Consider the following 17215-nt stretch of genomic DNA (forward strand, 5'->3'; position numbering starts at 1 on the left):
GTCATACCCATAGCCTCTTTTTAAATTGTTATTTAACTGTTGAATTGTTGCATATGTGTGTATGTGTATTCCTAAAGACATGAATACAACCTGCTCTGTCTGTATACTACTTGTATGCCTATGTTTTCAGCACTGACAGTTTGGTGTTGTATAACCAATTGGTGTGACCTTCCCTGGGAAAGACCACTTCTGCTCTTAGCATGCCTCCCAGATACAAGTAGTTTTCCCACAATTTAGATGCCTCCCTCGATACATTGGTCCACTGGGACAGTTATAGTCTCTAAAGTGAGTACCTTTGCTATATCTACACACTATTCTTGAACTCAATATTGCTTTGTTTTTGCTTTATTGTTTCGACAGAAGCATGTTTGAAAGCTTTGGTTTGTTTGCCCATGTCTATAAGAAGACAATAAATGTGTCTCATTGCATTTCGGGGACACGGGACACTATCTAGTCAGTGTCTGGCCTGACCTGAATGGTGAGGGTCTATAGGTTTGTTTTGTGTTTGCTGTTGTCCTCTGCTCATCTTTTCCTGTTCCATGGTATCATCCCATATAGCTTCTTTCTCTCTAATACTGCTCTAAACATTAAGGAGTTCCCAAGAGAAACAAGTTCATCAACCTTACCCACCCTTGGCCTTAACCTCAAAGTAGCAGATAGTAGAAATTTATCATCTGGAAGTTCCCACAAAGGCTTTATATCTTTTTCCTGTGACTCAGAGCCATTGGGTGAATGCATTGTCCATCATGCACATGACTGGGAACCTGAGTCCTAGAGACAAACTTGGAGTTGGTGATTTCAGTCCCTAATGGGGCTATAAACCATGTCTTTCCACAGGAAGGGAAGTATTTCCTCATTCCAGATTCTTTCTGCCTATGCTGGAAGGGAGAGGCTTGATGTGGCAAGGACTAACTCTGCTCCACATCTTCAGAACACACACTCACTGGCCTGTGGGCTGCTCCTGGGAGCTGTGCTTCAAAGGTGCTAGGGCATTTGTGTCAGCAAAGCATGTAGTAAATGTGGAAGGGTATAGAAGCTACCCTGAGCTTTGTGTGAAGCCCCCCAGAGGGTGTGTCTCATGGAGGATGTGTTTCTAGGAGGGCATATAGTAAACCTGGAAGGATATAGAAGCTCCCCTGAACTGTGTGAAACCCCCCCAGAGGGTGTGTCTCATGGAGAATGTGTTTCGAGGAGCACATATAATAAACGTTGAAGGATATAGAAGCTACCCTGAGCTGTGTGTGAAGTCCCCCAGAGGGTGTGTCTCTTAGAGGATAGATATGTTTCTTAGACACAAATATTCTGAACCTCTGACACAGCATCCTGTCACTTTCAGACCAGCCTCATTTCAACCAAGCATAGCACACTTAGTCATTTCTTACCGTCCTTTTCCAGGGAGGGAAAGCTACTTGGAGAAATGAAGATCAATAAACTGTCTCCCACATGGCCAAGGAGATGGCAAAGAGCCAAGAGCTCATCCTCGGGGGCTTGTTCTATCAGTCCTTCAGCTATGCCACGGTCTACCTCCTGCACTCACCAAATCCAGGTCTGGATGCCCTCGCATGCCAAGTGCATTTGGATTAGTTAGTTCCATAATCCCCAGCCTCCTCCATCCACCTCAGGAGACACAGAGATCAGGCACAGGACCTGTTGTCGTTCCTGATTACATTCACTTACTTCAATCCAGCCTTAGCATTTCTGAGAGCTTTCTGTTTGAGAGCCTTAATGCATGTTTACACATATATTTAAAATATTAATATTTAAAATGTAATTAAAAAATTTAAACCCATTTTAATACCAAAGTGAGAGAACCTTGGCTAATTCTGAGGCATTCAGCTCCTAAGAGAACTGTTAACAGGTGTGCCACCAAGAAAGCCAGAATGGTTCTTGGGATGGCATATGTGAGGTTCTGGGCAGAACCTGGACTCACCTGTCACTCCCTGGGGTGGAAAACAGAGAGCAGGTAGGGGTGCAGTGGGAGAGCATGAGAGCCAATGACAAGAAGTGATGGGGAGTGTCCTTTTGTATATATGTTTCTCTCATCAGTTGATGAATGAAACACTGTTTGGCGAATAGACTCAGGGAGACAGGTGGGGCGAGGAGATGAGAAGAATTCTGGGAAAGGTAGAAAGAGGGAGCCCACCAAAATGAGACAACACGGAAGAACCAGGAAGATAGGATGTGCCAAGTGTTCTCAGGTAAGATAAGGCCATGTACAAATACATAGTTATTGACAGAGCTAGCCAATTAGAAGCCCTAGCCATCGGCAAACTGTTTGATAATTAATATAAGTCTCTGTGTGTTCATTTGGGGCTGAAGTGGTGGGACCTGGTGGGACAAGAAAATCTACAACAAAGAAGGACTCCTTTTTGTCTCCAGGCAGATTGTCATGTGGGACAGTTGCAATCTTGGCTCCTCCTATGGTCTATGCCCAACATCTAGGAGCAGCAAAGTTTCTGGTGAGTGAATAGCAGGGATCTAGGAAGACCTTGGTACTTAGAGGACTCTCCTGCCTCTGAAGGCAAAAGATGGTACTGTCAACTTCCATGGAAGATATCTCTACCTGCCCCACCTGGCAGCTCCTAGCCCAGTGCAGCCTTGGCATCAACAGAGAAGGGTACAGCACTTGCCCATTTCATTGACATAAAAGACAGATGATAGTGGTAGATGTTGGCCTTCCTCACATCTTACTACTGGGAATTAACCCTGTACTAACTGTTACAGAAGAGTGGCTTCCAAGTCACATTCTTAAAGCAGCTGTCAATCCCCCTAGAGGACTTAATTCCATGAACATCTCTGGAAAGGTTCCATGTGGACCTAAATGAGTTTATGTTTGAGTTGTCTCACAGAACAAATGCCTCCCAAAGAAGGATGCCCAAGCCGCAGACCATGTGAGCAAGACGAAGAGGAACCAAAGGTCAATAAGAGACTCCCTTGTGAAACTCACACTGCTGTTGGCTGGGTCGGGCCACACTTGGCATGTTTTGCTTGTGTAATTTCCCCAACACCCTGTACCAATTTCTGTATTTATACACTTAACTAATACATGGACAAATGAATGCTTTCTGGAATTACTGACAATTTTAGAAATTAGAAAACATATAGCTTACTGGGGGTTAGAATGACAAGGGAACTCAAACTTCACAGAAAAAAAAAGACAAACACATGTGTCAATAAAGCACATGATTAGTAAGTTCAGGTTAACTCACTGTTAAAGAAGGCAAATTCAAATAACACTCAGGGTTTGTCTTTTGACAAGAACAAAATGTTTTAAAACTGCCTCTCTTTCTCTCGCGCCCTTTCTCTCTCTCTCTCTCTCTCTCTCTCTCTCTCTCTCTCTCTCTCTCTCTCATACACACACACACACACACACACACACACACACAGAGAAAAATGATGATGATGAAGCTAGCTAGCTAGGTGATAGATTGATAGGTAAATAGGTAGGTAGACTGATAGATGATAGATGACAGATAGAGATAAATGATAGATAGATAGATAGATAGATAGATAGATAGATAGATAGATAGATAGATCTTTATGGTAGACATCTTAGTTAGCTTCTATTTACTGCTATGATAAACACTGTGACCAAAAGCTACATGGGAGGAAAGGGTTTATTTAGTTTACATATCCTGATCATAGCTACTCGTTGAGGGAAATCAGGGCAGAAAGGCAGGAACCTGGGGGCAGGATCTGACTCAGAGACCATGAAGGAGTGGCTTGCTCATGACTTAATCAACATGCATTTATTTATTTGTTTATTATAATCACATCTTATCTCCCTTACCTTTTCTCCCTCCAACACACCCATTATATTGGTCTTTTAGAAATTTCTGGCCTCTTTTCATTAATTGCTGTTACACAGTTGCATGCATGTATGTCTGTGTGCATACATATTCCTAAATATAAACTACTTAGTCTGTACAGTGTTTCTCATATGTGTGCTTTCAGGGCTAGCCATTAGTATTGGGTAACCAATTGGTGTGCTCTTCCGTGGGGAAGACTCTCCTGCTCTCAGCATTCCATGGTTACCTGTAGTTCTTTGTGTCGGGTTGAGCCCTCTTGGGCTTTTCCCCATCACTTTACCATGTGTATAGGTATGGTCTTTGTTCAGCTCATACTTGGACAGTCGTGTTGGTAAGATTTCTTGGGCACATCTCCTGACATTTCTAGGAAGCATAATCTCACAGCCGACTTCCTGGTCCTCTGTTTCTTACAATCTTTCTGCCCTCTTTTCTGCTATGTTCCCTAAGCCTTAGGTACAAGAATGTTTTGTAGATGTATCCATTAGGTCTGGACTCCACGGCAATTTTGATTGTTTGTGAAAGCTACACCTCAAGAAGGAGGCATTCCAGTCAGCATCAGCTCAGGAGTCTTTGGACTCTGTTTCTAAAGTGCATGGTGTCTTCAGCAACAGAGACTTACCTTATACCTCTGGCAGTGGTGGGGGATGGGAAGAGGGGCCAAAGGCACTAACTATAGTCTGGATGTTTTGGGACTACAAACATAGTCCCTGACCAACAACCCAAAAGAAGATGCCTGGTGTTGAGGTTTTTGATAGATGGTCTTTGGCTCTTGGAAGGACTATTGTCAACCTAGATGGGAAAATCTCATTTAAACTGTAAACCTAAACCTGCTTTCTTTTAGCACCCAGTACCACCTGCTGGGAGAAGTTAGCTCTCACTGGCTCACAATGAGCCAGTGAGAAAATGTCCACAGGCCAATCTGATGGAGGCAATTTCTTAGTTGAAGTTCCCTATTCCTGTATGATCCTAGTTTCTGTCAAGTTGACAGAAACCCAACCTACACTATGGGTTTGATTCATTCCAGGACAGAACTTTGGTAGTGGCTATCAAAATTAAATTCTCCTGAATTACTGACTTCAAATTTCTACTACTAGAAATCTGTCCCTAAAGACACACAGTAATAAACACAAAAAAATCACAACAAAGTATTTGGGGGACAGATCAGGGATGTAGCTCTGGTGGGAGAATATGTACCCAGTAAGCATGAAGCCCTGTGTTCTAGTATCACACAAGTCAGGTGGTGAAAGTTTATGAGCCTAGTGCTCGAGTGGTGGCAGGAGGTAAGGGAAATAGATGTTCAATGTCACCTTGGGCAAAGCAGCAAATCTGGGTCCAGCCTGGGCTACATGAACCCTTGTCTCAAAAAAGCAGTTGGGAGGGGGATATTTGTTTTTAAATCAGAAAAAAAGTTAATCTGAAAGGCGTTTGTAAACCCAGATAAGCATCTACCTTTGTGGGGAAGTGACTGACTGAATGAAAGATCTTAGAGAAGATGAGGGTGCCTGCATAATCAAGGAGCTAAGAGGGGTCAGGAACACCTGGTGGCCAGAGGACTTGCCAGCCCACTGGGAACTTTATCACTCTGCAAAGGAGTGGCTTTTCTGTACTGATGATGCCCCACAGGGTAGGAGGCATCTACAAGAAGGTTTTGACAACAGTTTCCATTTGTTTCTCTTAAGTCTAACATGCATATCAAACTGACTGACTATACAGAAAGGGCAAGAGGATCCCTTAGTCACGAAGACCACTGTGTCCCACTGTGTCCCACTGTGTCCCCTAGGAGCCCCAATTATTCTGGAAGGATGAGGACCTTTCTACAAAGCACACCAGTGCTTTCACCTCCTGCAGGGTTCTGCAACCATTGCTTCAGCTGAAGGAGCTGAGCCATTGTCCCCCAAGGGGGATGGGCCACTGTCCTCTGAGGGGACCATGCAAATCCTGGGAGTCCTGGCAGAAAGACAGCCTGGGGTTCCATGTTTGCAGGTTCCAAGAAGAATGGAAGGAATGCCTGGTGACTATACAGATTGCAGCCATTTCACCTGGAGACCGACTCATTTATTCAGGGCTTGTCTTCCTTGATCCTTCCTCCTTCCAACACTCCAGTATTCCAGAGAGGAACAAGCAGCCATGCTTCCATGTAGCGAGGGGTGAGGTGCTCCAGGGCTTGTATTTTGAAATAAACTTAAACTATTGATTCCAGCCTTGTGGAATTTGACAAACACTGAATTGCATTTAAATAAATTATAATAATCAAGCGCTGGTGTTTGGATTACAGCTTCCATGGCATGATTTGACTGAATACTGTATAAACTTCATTAATTGGTGTGCTGCTGGTTTGTAATTTGTATTGGGGAGTGGGGAGGGGTGGGAAGCTGAGGGGGCAAAGGAGGGTGTTCTCTGACTACAAATCCTGTCCAGCCCAGTGTGATGTTACTGTAAACAAGGTGGCAGGGGGTCCTATCTGAAATAAACTTTTCAAATACCTTTAGGATTGCCATTTACATGCAAACAATTTATATGCTAATTAAAAGCCATTTGGGTCTGTTCGCCAAAGTAATTCCCTGGAGAACTTCAGCTGGGCTTTTTTTTTTTTTTTTTTTTTTCCCACACCTGGATTAAGTTTTGAAAGTTACAAAAGGTATCTACTAAGAAAGTGAAAGGAGCTTTGTCTAGATGGTTTACATTGGTGAAATTACACTAGTGTTTCAGACTGTCCCTTTTACTTCCTGTGTTGATTTCTAAAGCGACTCTCAACTTCCCTATGCTGACATTGAGGGTGAAACTGGTCCATGATGAGACAGGGAGCTGCAGAACCATGGTCTTCTTGGACCTGAAGCTCAAATTCATGAGTTTTTCGGGTTAGAAGAAGTGTGTGTGTGTGTGTGTGTGTGTGTGTGTGTGTGTGTGTGTGTGTGTGTCTACGCATAGACGAATGCATTCATGAATGAACGCAAAACAGTCAATAAACTTTCAATCCTGGTGATAGATTTGAATCCTCAAATTATTTACTCTCCGAGATCACAATTCACAGTCAAGTCAGATATTTTCCTCTCAAACCCAGCACAAGACGGCCAGTGTGCCAGGAAAATGAAAGCAAATATTTAGGTCGTGACTGTACAAATAAGTTTCCCGAGTGTTGATGGAACAATAGGGATATAGGTCTGTACAAATTCTCCATGTAAGCACCCAGTTTCCAAAGGATTGTGGGAATCCACGTGCTCTGGCAGGAGAGGACAGGGTAAGGAGGCCAAATTGGGCACAGGGCCCCAATGCTCATGCCTCCTATGCATTGACTTAACTAATTAGGTTGCAAACTAAAATTAACACCAACAACAAGCCCCCTCCTCCCACCCCTGCAGACTACACATGGTGTCTGTCGGAGTATAACTTTGGGTAGTGTTCGTAATTAAACTCACAAGAGAGAGAACACAGTGCTGGGGCTCAGCACATGCCTCCAAATTTCCATCCTGCACAACATAATTATTCTAACGTGAAATATAATTAATGAAGAAAATGCCTCAGATGTGCCGGCTAGGAAGGCAAATATAACCATCCTTTATTGTGCCTTCAAGGTTAGAATTATTGCAGCACTTATAATTTTATTATAATTACCCGTAATGAGACTGCACACGTGTGATCTGGTCGACATACTTCCGACAATGGAAGTCTTCATGATGCCTCATTAGGCATTTTAGTATGTATTTATGTGATTTTTCACTTTGCCTCCCAGTTTTGGCGGCAACACAGCCCATGTAAAGGCATGTGTGCGTATTTTAATAAAAGACGCCATCATAAGAGATCATAAAATGATTACAATGGCTGGATATTAAGATGTCACAGCTGTATAAGCTGTTCCTTTTATGTACTCCCATACCGAATTGTTTTATGACCAATCATAAACCTATTAAACTACCCGTAATAAAGGATTGTAATTAGTGATAGAACCTTGTTGCTTAGTGAGCCAAGACAGTCATCCTTACTTTGGGTTTTATTGAAAGTAATCAAGACAAAACCTTCAGCAATGTCAAAGGCAGTCTGAAAACAGGCATGCCCTCTTTCTAGACACGGGACACATTTGTCCTCCTGGAGACCTCTCCTTGGCTGTGATCCTGCATTCTTTTATCTTTATCATTATTTTTCCTGATGTTGTCAATATTTTGGAGATGCAAGAAGGAGTTCCAGGAAGGATCATTGCACAGTAAAGAGAAAATGGCAAATGGTGCCTTGTGCAAGCCCGCTGCTAAGAGGGCTCCCAGCACTCAGCATTATGTATGTTGAGTATGCTGGGATGTAGATCTTAGCTTGTTTTGCCTTGAAAAAGCCATGAGCACTCCAAAGAATGTCCTCAGAACCAAGTTGTAGTGACAGGGAGAGGGGGAACAAGCCATTGACCCAGGAGCCAAGAAAGAACCCAGCAAGCCCCTGTCTATCTGCTCAGCCATCAAATCATATTAACCCCTTTCTAATCATCCCAGTTGACTGTGAGCATCTCTTCCTTGAGGCCTACCTAGCCTGTGCATCTTGGAGGCTGTATGTCTGCAGCACAGAGTGTGGCCCAGAAGGTTGTTTCTTGATCCTGCCTTGTAGAAAGTGCACTTCCCTATCCCTTCATGGGTCTTCCCTATTCAACCTCATATTCAGGATGAATCTGATTTATCAGGGACAGAATTTGAAATATGTCTTTGCAGGGCATCAAAACTGGAAATGTCACTTTTCTCCAGGCAGCAGGTGACATGCTCAAGCTGAACGCCACACAGTGTTTCCCCAACCAGAAAATCTACAGTAGTCCCTGGCTTTACCCAAGAAAGCTGCTTCTGAGAGAGCTTTCCTTTCCTAAGTAGACTGCAGATGGACCCTTCAATGAACAATAGTCTCGGCCTTCTCTTTGCATCTAGCAAACCCCTGAGCATATCAAAGAAGAAGGGCTTGGTTGGGAGATGGCTCAGAGGCAGGGGTATAGGCTTTTGTTACTCTCTACTCTTAACTTGGCAGTGCAATTTGCTCACCTGGCCTTTCACAATATAAACAGAACAATATGGGACTACAGCACACACTTATAGACTTCAGTTCAAGGAAAATGATCCGTCTCAGGATAGCAAAGTTGAGGATAAATTTGAATATGTACATACACATATACATATGCAGATATACATTTAATTTATATACATACATGCAGATGTACATGCATACGTACCCATATGCAGGTACACACATGCACACATGCATGCACACACACACACACGCACGCACGCACGCATGCACACGCATATACACACACATCAAAAAAGTCAAAACACTCTGTAGGTCAATAGGGAAACCCTAGGGTGCAACTTGCAGCCTGCCATATGGTTAAGCTAGAGCCCAGTAGTGAACCCTAACTTCCCCTGAACCCTCAAAGGACAGAAGCACGAGAGGCAGACATAATGAGGAAGACTTAAACCAGAGAAGCAAGGTGCTTGACCAAACATTTAAACACAGTGGCTGAAATTAAACACCAAACTCTCATCAGAGTCCTATTCGTCTTTAAACCTGGGAGGGGCTTAAATGAACACAGTGGGAATCTTTATATGTTATCTGCACCATTAATGCTTCCCTGACTATGCATCTTCCATCTTCCTTCCTATGAATACAGTTTGCACTTTCCAGGCAGAGGCAGCATAAGGAAAGGGTGCTATAGCGCAGTCTCAGAGAAATTACAAAACTGAATTGGAATGCATCCATGTCTCCCTATATGTCAGCATGTCCACACAATGTCCTATCACTTAAGATCTTCATCTTTGTGGAGTCTGTGGAAACTGGGGATCACAGTGTTAGCTAACAGATCAGACAGACTTGTCTGTCTGACATACTTTGTCTGAACAGCAGCCTGAGATGTGGGGCTCACACTAAAGCTCTAACAGTTGGGCAGGTTTTAAGCTACTAAAAGAAAGCCAAGCTTGCGCATCAGCTGGCAGAGACCAAACGTAAGCTGACAAGTAATTAAACTGGCCTATCTGTATCAACTGTCACCTCTTACTTCTGTGTAAGTTGGATGCAAACCAGAGAGAGAGAGAGAGAGAGAGAGAGAGAGAGAGAGAGAGAGAGAGAGAGAGAACCTCAGCAGGTCACTTTATACTCTGAGATTTTCACACAAACTTGTGGAGTCATGGATCTGGTCACTTAGGTATTGATAGTTCACTTATAGGTGGACTTTGGCATTTACCTATGATCTTGGGTATGACAGGCAACTTGGGCATCTACAGGTGGACTTAGGCGGTGACAGGTGAACTGCTTGGGCATTCACCAGAGGAAGTGGCCTTTACAGGTATACTGATATTTGCAGGAAGACTTGGAGACTAACGAGCATCTACAGAGGGCATTGAGTGTTTAGAATTAGGTTTGTACATCTGGGAATTTTCTTACACACGTGAGCAGGTATATCCTGCTCTCAGTTACATTTAGGAAGGAGCTTCCAGGAAGATGTGAATCTGGATTCTGGATTTGTGGAGCAGCTGCTCATGAGACCTTGTCTCACTGCAACACCTGGACTGCCCATGAGGTCCCCATCTACAGGTGGAAGCTACAGAGGTGAGGTATTCCCTTGAAGCTACACAGAACTAATGATCACAATCTTTGTTGCTTGTGGTTCTGAAACCTAGGCCCATTCTGCTGATGCTGTCTCAGCATCCGGAACAACTTCTCCTCCTTCTGGAGAGACCAGCTTGACTGAGATGTTTTATTTCTAAGTCCAGGAGCAGTGCTCATCCCCATGCACTTGTCCAGTGACTTCCAAACCTCTCCACTGTCTTAAGTTCAGTTCTCCCAGGCTGAACTCATTTTTTTCTGTAGGTACTGCATTTGCCAGGGATACCCTGGAATTGATATGGTTCTGGTTCTCCAAGGAGGCCTAGGCAGTGAATCCTGTGAACTTGTGGCCCTGTCCTGAGGAGAAACAATGTGGACGATATGACTCCTTCAGGAGAGTAACAGAGACTAGGAAAGAATGTCTATCCCAAGTGCAAGGATAACTTCTGTGTCCTCCTCTATTGTGCTACATGCCAGGGACTCACAAAGACCTGCTGGCCTGACAAGTAGATGTCACTGCACGCCAATTTTAGATAGGAAATTAAAAAGGAGTGAACAACACACACAGACACACACACACACACACACACACAAACCAACAGAGCAATTTGAGATTTCCCAGTGAAACACAAGCGTATGAGAGACGTTGCTGTCTCCCCCTCCAGACCATCATAATCCTCCAAATATAGAGACAAGAACAGACTTTTTAGGAGATCTAATTGCAAGAGCATCTAATGATTTCTTTTCAAATCTCTGAATACTTTCACAGTCTTTCTGTTCAAAAAGCCTCGGAGCTTTGTTAATTTTCAAGGAGTTAAAGTTGGAATGGTTTGCCAATCTCGGGAACACAGACACCTGATCCAGGCCTACCCACACATTCTGTTTATTTTCCGCCTAATGAAAAGTGTGACAAGCAAATAATTAAACAGAAAAGCCAGCATAAATTAGAGTCCAAGGCCAATGGACGGCTGGCTTTTGAAGACCGAGCTTTAGAGGATGTGCAGGGAAGAAAGCCACCCTCAGTCGTCGAAATGATCGAATCCAGCCTGTGTTCCCTCCATCAAATGGAATGCACAATGTGTCACGGCATAACAAATTATTTGTGTTGGATTTATTTCAATGAATTCCCCTTCTTCTCCCAGCTTCAAGAGAGTAAGCCCCAGGTTTTTAAACATTATAAAAACAACCAGATCTGAGAGACACTATATCCACAACAAAGGGAGACGGTGACCAGCCCAGTTACGTTGTCTTTTGAACAACAAGTCAATGCAGACAGAAGTAAATGACAGTTAATTACAAATTACATTCTGGTTGGGGCTGAGCAGGCCTCTCGTCTTGAATAATGATCAGGCCCTCAGGCACTCACCTGCCTGCTAGGGACCTTGTGAGGCACAGGCTGGGGTGTGGGACAAATTTCAAAACAAGCTGCTAAACACAAAAGCTTATTGGATTACAAAGATTTAGGAAAAGCATTCAGATCTCTCTGCTCACCAGCAGGAGGGGCTGGATTCTGGGGTGAGGATCTCCCCCTACCCCACAGACACACACTATTGCAGGCTTGGAATGTGAGATTCACTTTCTGTGCAAGAAAATGGGTGTCCTTGTTTGCTAAAGTTGACAAACTTGTCTGGTGTCAAGCAGGTGCCCCCAAGGAGGGACAGTGGGTGGATTGGTAATCAGGAACACAGACTACAATTCTCAGGTCACCTTAGACCTACACACAAACGAAAATGACGATGTGCCAGGTTGTGTAGAATATTATTGTCAGAATAGGGATTTTTTTGCCTCCTGACATTTTGATCTACTGATAATGTTTTTACATTTATCTAGTTTAAACAGTCAATGAACTTATTATGTTTTAAGTGAAATTCCAAGTCAATCTATTTGCAAAAATAAGACAGTGTCAAAAATAATTAATGTCATTGTTGGTGCATTGAAAAGACCTTGGTTTTTGTAATTCACTAAAACAATTTCTATTCATTTAGATGAGCTAAATGCTTATTGTTAAAGACAAAGGACCCAAGACTTTGACATTGAGCTCATTGCCTGAATTAAAAACCTCAATAATCCAAGGCCACACTGTGTGAAGCAAGGCCCAGGAATGGTTGGAAACTATTTCTTAATAATGAGACCAACAGTAAACTGACAAAATCTCTTTCTTTTTGCCTCCCCTCCCCCCAGGCACACTTTCTTCCTCCCTTTTCTTCCTCCCACTCTCCACTCTAGTAGCCCAGACAATACTCTTAGGTGCTCTTCGAAATCATTTAAAGCTATAGAGAAAATATTTATGAAGACTACAGTTCATACTGACAAGCAGGGAATATAAAACTTCTGTCACAGCCAGATGTGGGGTGCATGCTGGTAATCTCAGCACTAAGGAAACTGAAGCAGTAGAGTCTCCTTGATCTCCACAGGCTCTCTTTTGAAGCATCCTCCTGAGGCTTAACAGGCTGAGGAGTCCTGGAGTCCTGCCTTAGCTTCATTTGTTTTGTTTCCCAATTAAAACTCCAAATGACGAGCAAAGACTTGTGTAGGCACATTTAAGAGTATCTTAGTGGAATTTATTCTAGTTTTCAATCTTTCCAATAAGGCTCTGAGCTCTGGGATGTGAGAAACAAACTTTCCTTTAAATCAGATTTTAAGGGATCTCTCTCTCTCTCTCTCTCTCTCTCTCTCTCTCTCTCTCTCTCTCTGTGTGTGTGTGTGTGTGTATGTGTGTGTGTGTGTGTGTGTGTGTGTGTGATCACTCTGTAGACAAGTTTGGTGTTGTGGCAATGGCACTCAGAGGCTGTAGGATTTCAGTAAGTTTGTGGGAGCCTAAACTACATGTAGAGTTCCAGGCTATCCCACAGTATAAGACCCTGCTTCTAACAAGGGCAACAACCCAACAGTAACCTTCCTAGTAGGGCAAGTAATACAAAGAACCAACAACTAGCATTGTATAAAAGCTACCCCATAGCAAAAGAAATAATCAATAAAGTGAAGAAGACATCCCACAGAATAGGAAATATTTGTTTATCAACTATATGTCTGAAAGTTTCAATGTACAGCTTTCCAGAACAGTTTTTAGATGACCCTTAATCATGCTCATACCACCTTTCTACATGGGAAAATATTGTTGTCATCTATACATCTACTAAGAGATTAATGTCTACAATACATAAAGAAATCAGAAAGCCAAACATTGAAATATAAAGTCATACAATCAATTGAAAGTTCTTGAAAGAAGAGGCATGAGTGGCCAATAAGTATTTGAAGAAGTGTTCAACATTCTTAGCCATGAAAGAAATGCAATTAAAACTACTTTGGGATTCTATTTACTTCAGTCACAATGGCTGTCGCCAAGAAAACAAAAGGCAACAAATGTTGGCCAGGAAAGATAAACCCACATCATGGCTGGTGGCAACAGTAGGAGTTTCCTAGGAATAGAATTTATTTATTTATTTATTTATTTATTTATTTATTTATTTATTTACTTGGTTCTTTCCAGACAGGGTTTCTCTGTGGCTTTGGAGGCTGTCCTGGAACTAGCTCTTGTAGACCAGGCTGGTCTCGAACTCTCAGAGATCTGCCTACCTCTGCTTCCCAAGTGCTGGGATTAAAGGCGTGTGCCACCACCACCAGGCTCTAGGAATTGATTTTAATGTAAATTTAAACTTGGGAGTTGCTAGATAGAGGAGTATCAGGGAAGGTAAGACTCATCCAAGCATAGGTGTGGGCTTCCTAAGAAAGGACAGATTAAATGTCTAATTCAGTCACTTCTTTTGTTAGTGTGACAAAGTATTTTAAAGGGATAAAATGTTCATTCTGGCTCTCAGTTGAAAAGTCAAGTCAACAAAGGTAGAGCAATCCTGGTGGCAGGCGCTTGTGGCAGGTGTTCAAATTGTATCCACAGTCAGGCAGCAGAGAACACAGCCCAGTTTCTCCTCTCCATAACTTCCAGAATCTCCACTCAGGAAATGATACCACCCACAGTGGGCAGGTCTTCCTGCCTCAGTTAAACTCAACAGGATTATCCCTCACAAGGCTTACCAAGAAGCCTAGTCTTCCCAGGGGTTCTAGATCTCATCAAGATTACAGCTGAGATTAATTAATTAATTAATTAATTAATTAATTAATTGAGTTTAACACAGTGTCTGTTAATTTTGGTGTCTTCTGGAGTGACATCTGAAAGGGTTGTCAAGGGCCCTAAATGAGGATCCCTGGTGTGCACTGGATAGGATTATAGTGGATAAGGAGAAAAGCTAGGTCATAAGGTCACAGGGGAACTTAAATTTATAGTCTTCTAGGTTTATATGGAGAAAGGAGTAAGGCCACTCAAGGTCATTTAAGCATAGGCCACATTTCATTGTAATTTTAGCATTCTCATTTTGAACAACACTCTAGAGTAGGTAAATGCTATCTTGGTTTTCTTTCCTGTTGTGATTAGCTGCCCCCACAAAAGCAACTTAAGGGAAATAAAGGGTTTATCTGGATCACAATTTCAAACTATAGCCCATAATTGAGAACTGAAGGAGGTAGGAGCCTAAAGCAGCCAGTAGTCACATCCCATCTGCAGAGCAATGAGCTAAAGCAAGCATGCTAATACTTAGCCAGCTATCTCCTTTTCATTCAGCCTAGGGTCCAGCCCAGGAAATAGAGATGCCTACATTCAAGGGTCTTCACACCACAGCAATTAACCTAGTGCTGAAAAATCACTCACAGACTTTCGGACAGGTCAACCTTACCCAGACTCCATCAATACTCCATTCCCCTGGTGATTCTAGATTGTACCAAGTGAACAATCAAAACAGATCCCTCAAATAGTAAAACTAGGGCTATCATGTGACCCACTTCACCACTCCTGGGTACCAGGCTGAATGTTCATCAACAGATGATCAGATAAATAAAGGTTGGTGCACATACACAACAGAGTTTTATACAGCAGTAAAGAAGAATGAATTCATAATGTCTGCAGATTAACGGATGGATTATCATGCTAGGAGAAATAAGCTGCACTCAGAAAAGTTCGAACTTCAGGTCTTCTCTCATGTGCAGACTCTAAAATATGCAAACAGGACATGAAATAGAAGGGACCCCTGAGACGGTAGGAAGGTGTTCAAAGAGAGGGAAGATTGTAGCACTAGCTCTAATAGGTCTTAATAATAAAAACCTGGAGCTGGGCATTGGTGGCGCACGCCTTTAATCCCAGCACTTGGGAGGCAGAGACAGTCTGATCTCTGTGAGTTCGAGGCCAGCCTGGTCTCCAGAGTGAGTGCCAGGATAGGCTCCAAGGCTACACAGAGAAACCCTGTTTCGATAAACCAAAAATAAAATAAAATAAAATAAAATAAAAAAATAAAAACCTGCAGTCAGATATAGGGGTAAATGCTGAAAAATCAGAGAGACAAAGGAGCAAGACACAGCCACACCTTACCTGGCCAGCTAGGCAGACAAAAATCAAGTGAGCTCTTATCTCCTCTCTTTACCCAGCCATATCATTTCCTGTCTGTCTCTACAGACCTCCAGACCTCTATCATTAACTAGTGGCTAGCTCCACCCTCTGATCTTCAGGCAAGTAGAACATGAGACTCTTAATCTCAGATCATCGGTTCGAGCCTCATGTTGGGCACCAATTGAAGGCAAGGATGTAACAATATCACTAAACCCAAGATAAATTATAAATGGGTGTTTATTGGGGAACAATTACACAGAAAAATACAAAGAACCACAGGAGTGTTTCCCTGCCCTTCCTACAGGATTCCCTGACTCACCAGAAAAAGTGCACCAAAGAAAGCCAGCCTCAAGCTCCAGTCTTTTCTGCTTCCATCTGCCTGAGGTCACACCCAAAGAGGTGTGGCCACCATTACAATTTCACTGACAAGACACCTACAGGCAAGCTTTATTTGTTGGAGTACAAACATAATATCACCACACAGGATGGCAACAGAGGAGGGTAATAAGGGAAAGGAAGACAGATAGTTTATGTTTTTCTCTCATGACAAAAGGTAGACTTAATGAAAATCTTGCCAAGCAGAAGGGAGCTGTGGGGATGAGGGGGTCAAGGAGTGTGAACATGGCTGTGGAGAGATGAATAAGAGGACCTTACAGTGCTACATATGACAAATGTATGAAAAGCTTTGCTATGAGACCCATGATTTTGTACACTAACTAAAACAATTAATTAAAAAAAAAACACGTAATTCTAATATCCTGGATGACAGGGGCAAAGGTCATGTCAAGCTCCAGGTCAGCCCCGACTAAAACAAGCTGAAAAATTGAAAACTAAAGTTGCAAATAAATACATGAAGGACAAGAAGAAAATAAAAAGAAAGTTTGGTTTTTACACCACAAAGCTTGAAAGCTGCCTTTCGGGGGGGGAGGGGGACGGGGGGGGGAGACAAAAAGCAAAAACAAACAAACAAAAAATCCCCGCTTTTCTCTATTAACAGCGACAGTCATGGGCTGAAGAAATAACTGGGCCATTGAGAGTACTTGCTGCCCTTGTAGAGGGTTGGGCTTCAATCCCAAGCACCATGGTGGGTGTCTCACAATCACCTATAAATCCAGTTCCAGAGTATCTGACACCCTTTTCTGGCCTCAGGCATTTGCACACATGTGATGCATACACATAGGCAAAACCTTTAGACATGTAAAATATAATTTTAAAAAGGGGACAGCTGGTACGTTTCCCACCCAAAGTAGTAAAATCAATTAAGCTTGGCATTGCATCCTAGATCTCTCCCCTTCCCTAGCAAAAGAAAAGAATCCTGGAGAGTCTGCAGGAAAGTGTGGGAATGGCTGCCTTATCATGGTAGGGTGAGGCTGACTGCCAGGACAGTGACACTAAGATCCAGCTGTCA

Source organism: Cricetulus griseus, chromosome 2, assembly GCF_003668045.3.
Source record: "Cricetulus griseus strain 17A/GY chromosome 2, alternate assembly CriGri-PICRH-1.0, whole genome shotgun sequence".
NCBI classification, from domain to species: Eukaryota; Metazoa; Chordata; class Mammalia; order Rodentia; family Cricetidae; genus Cricetulus; species Cricetulus griseus.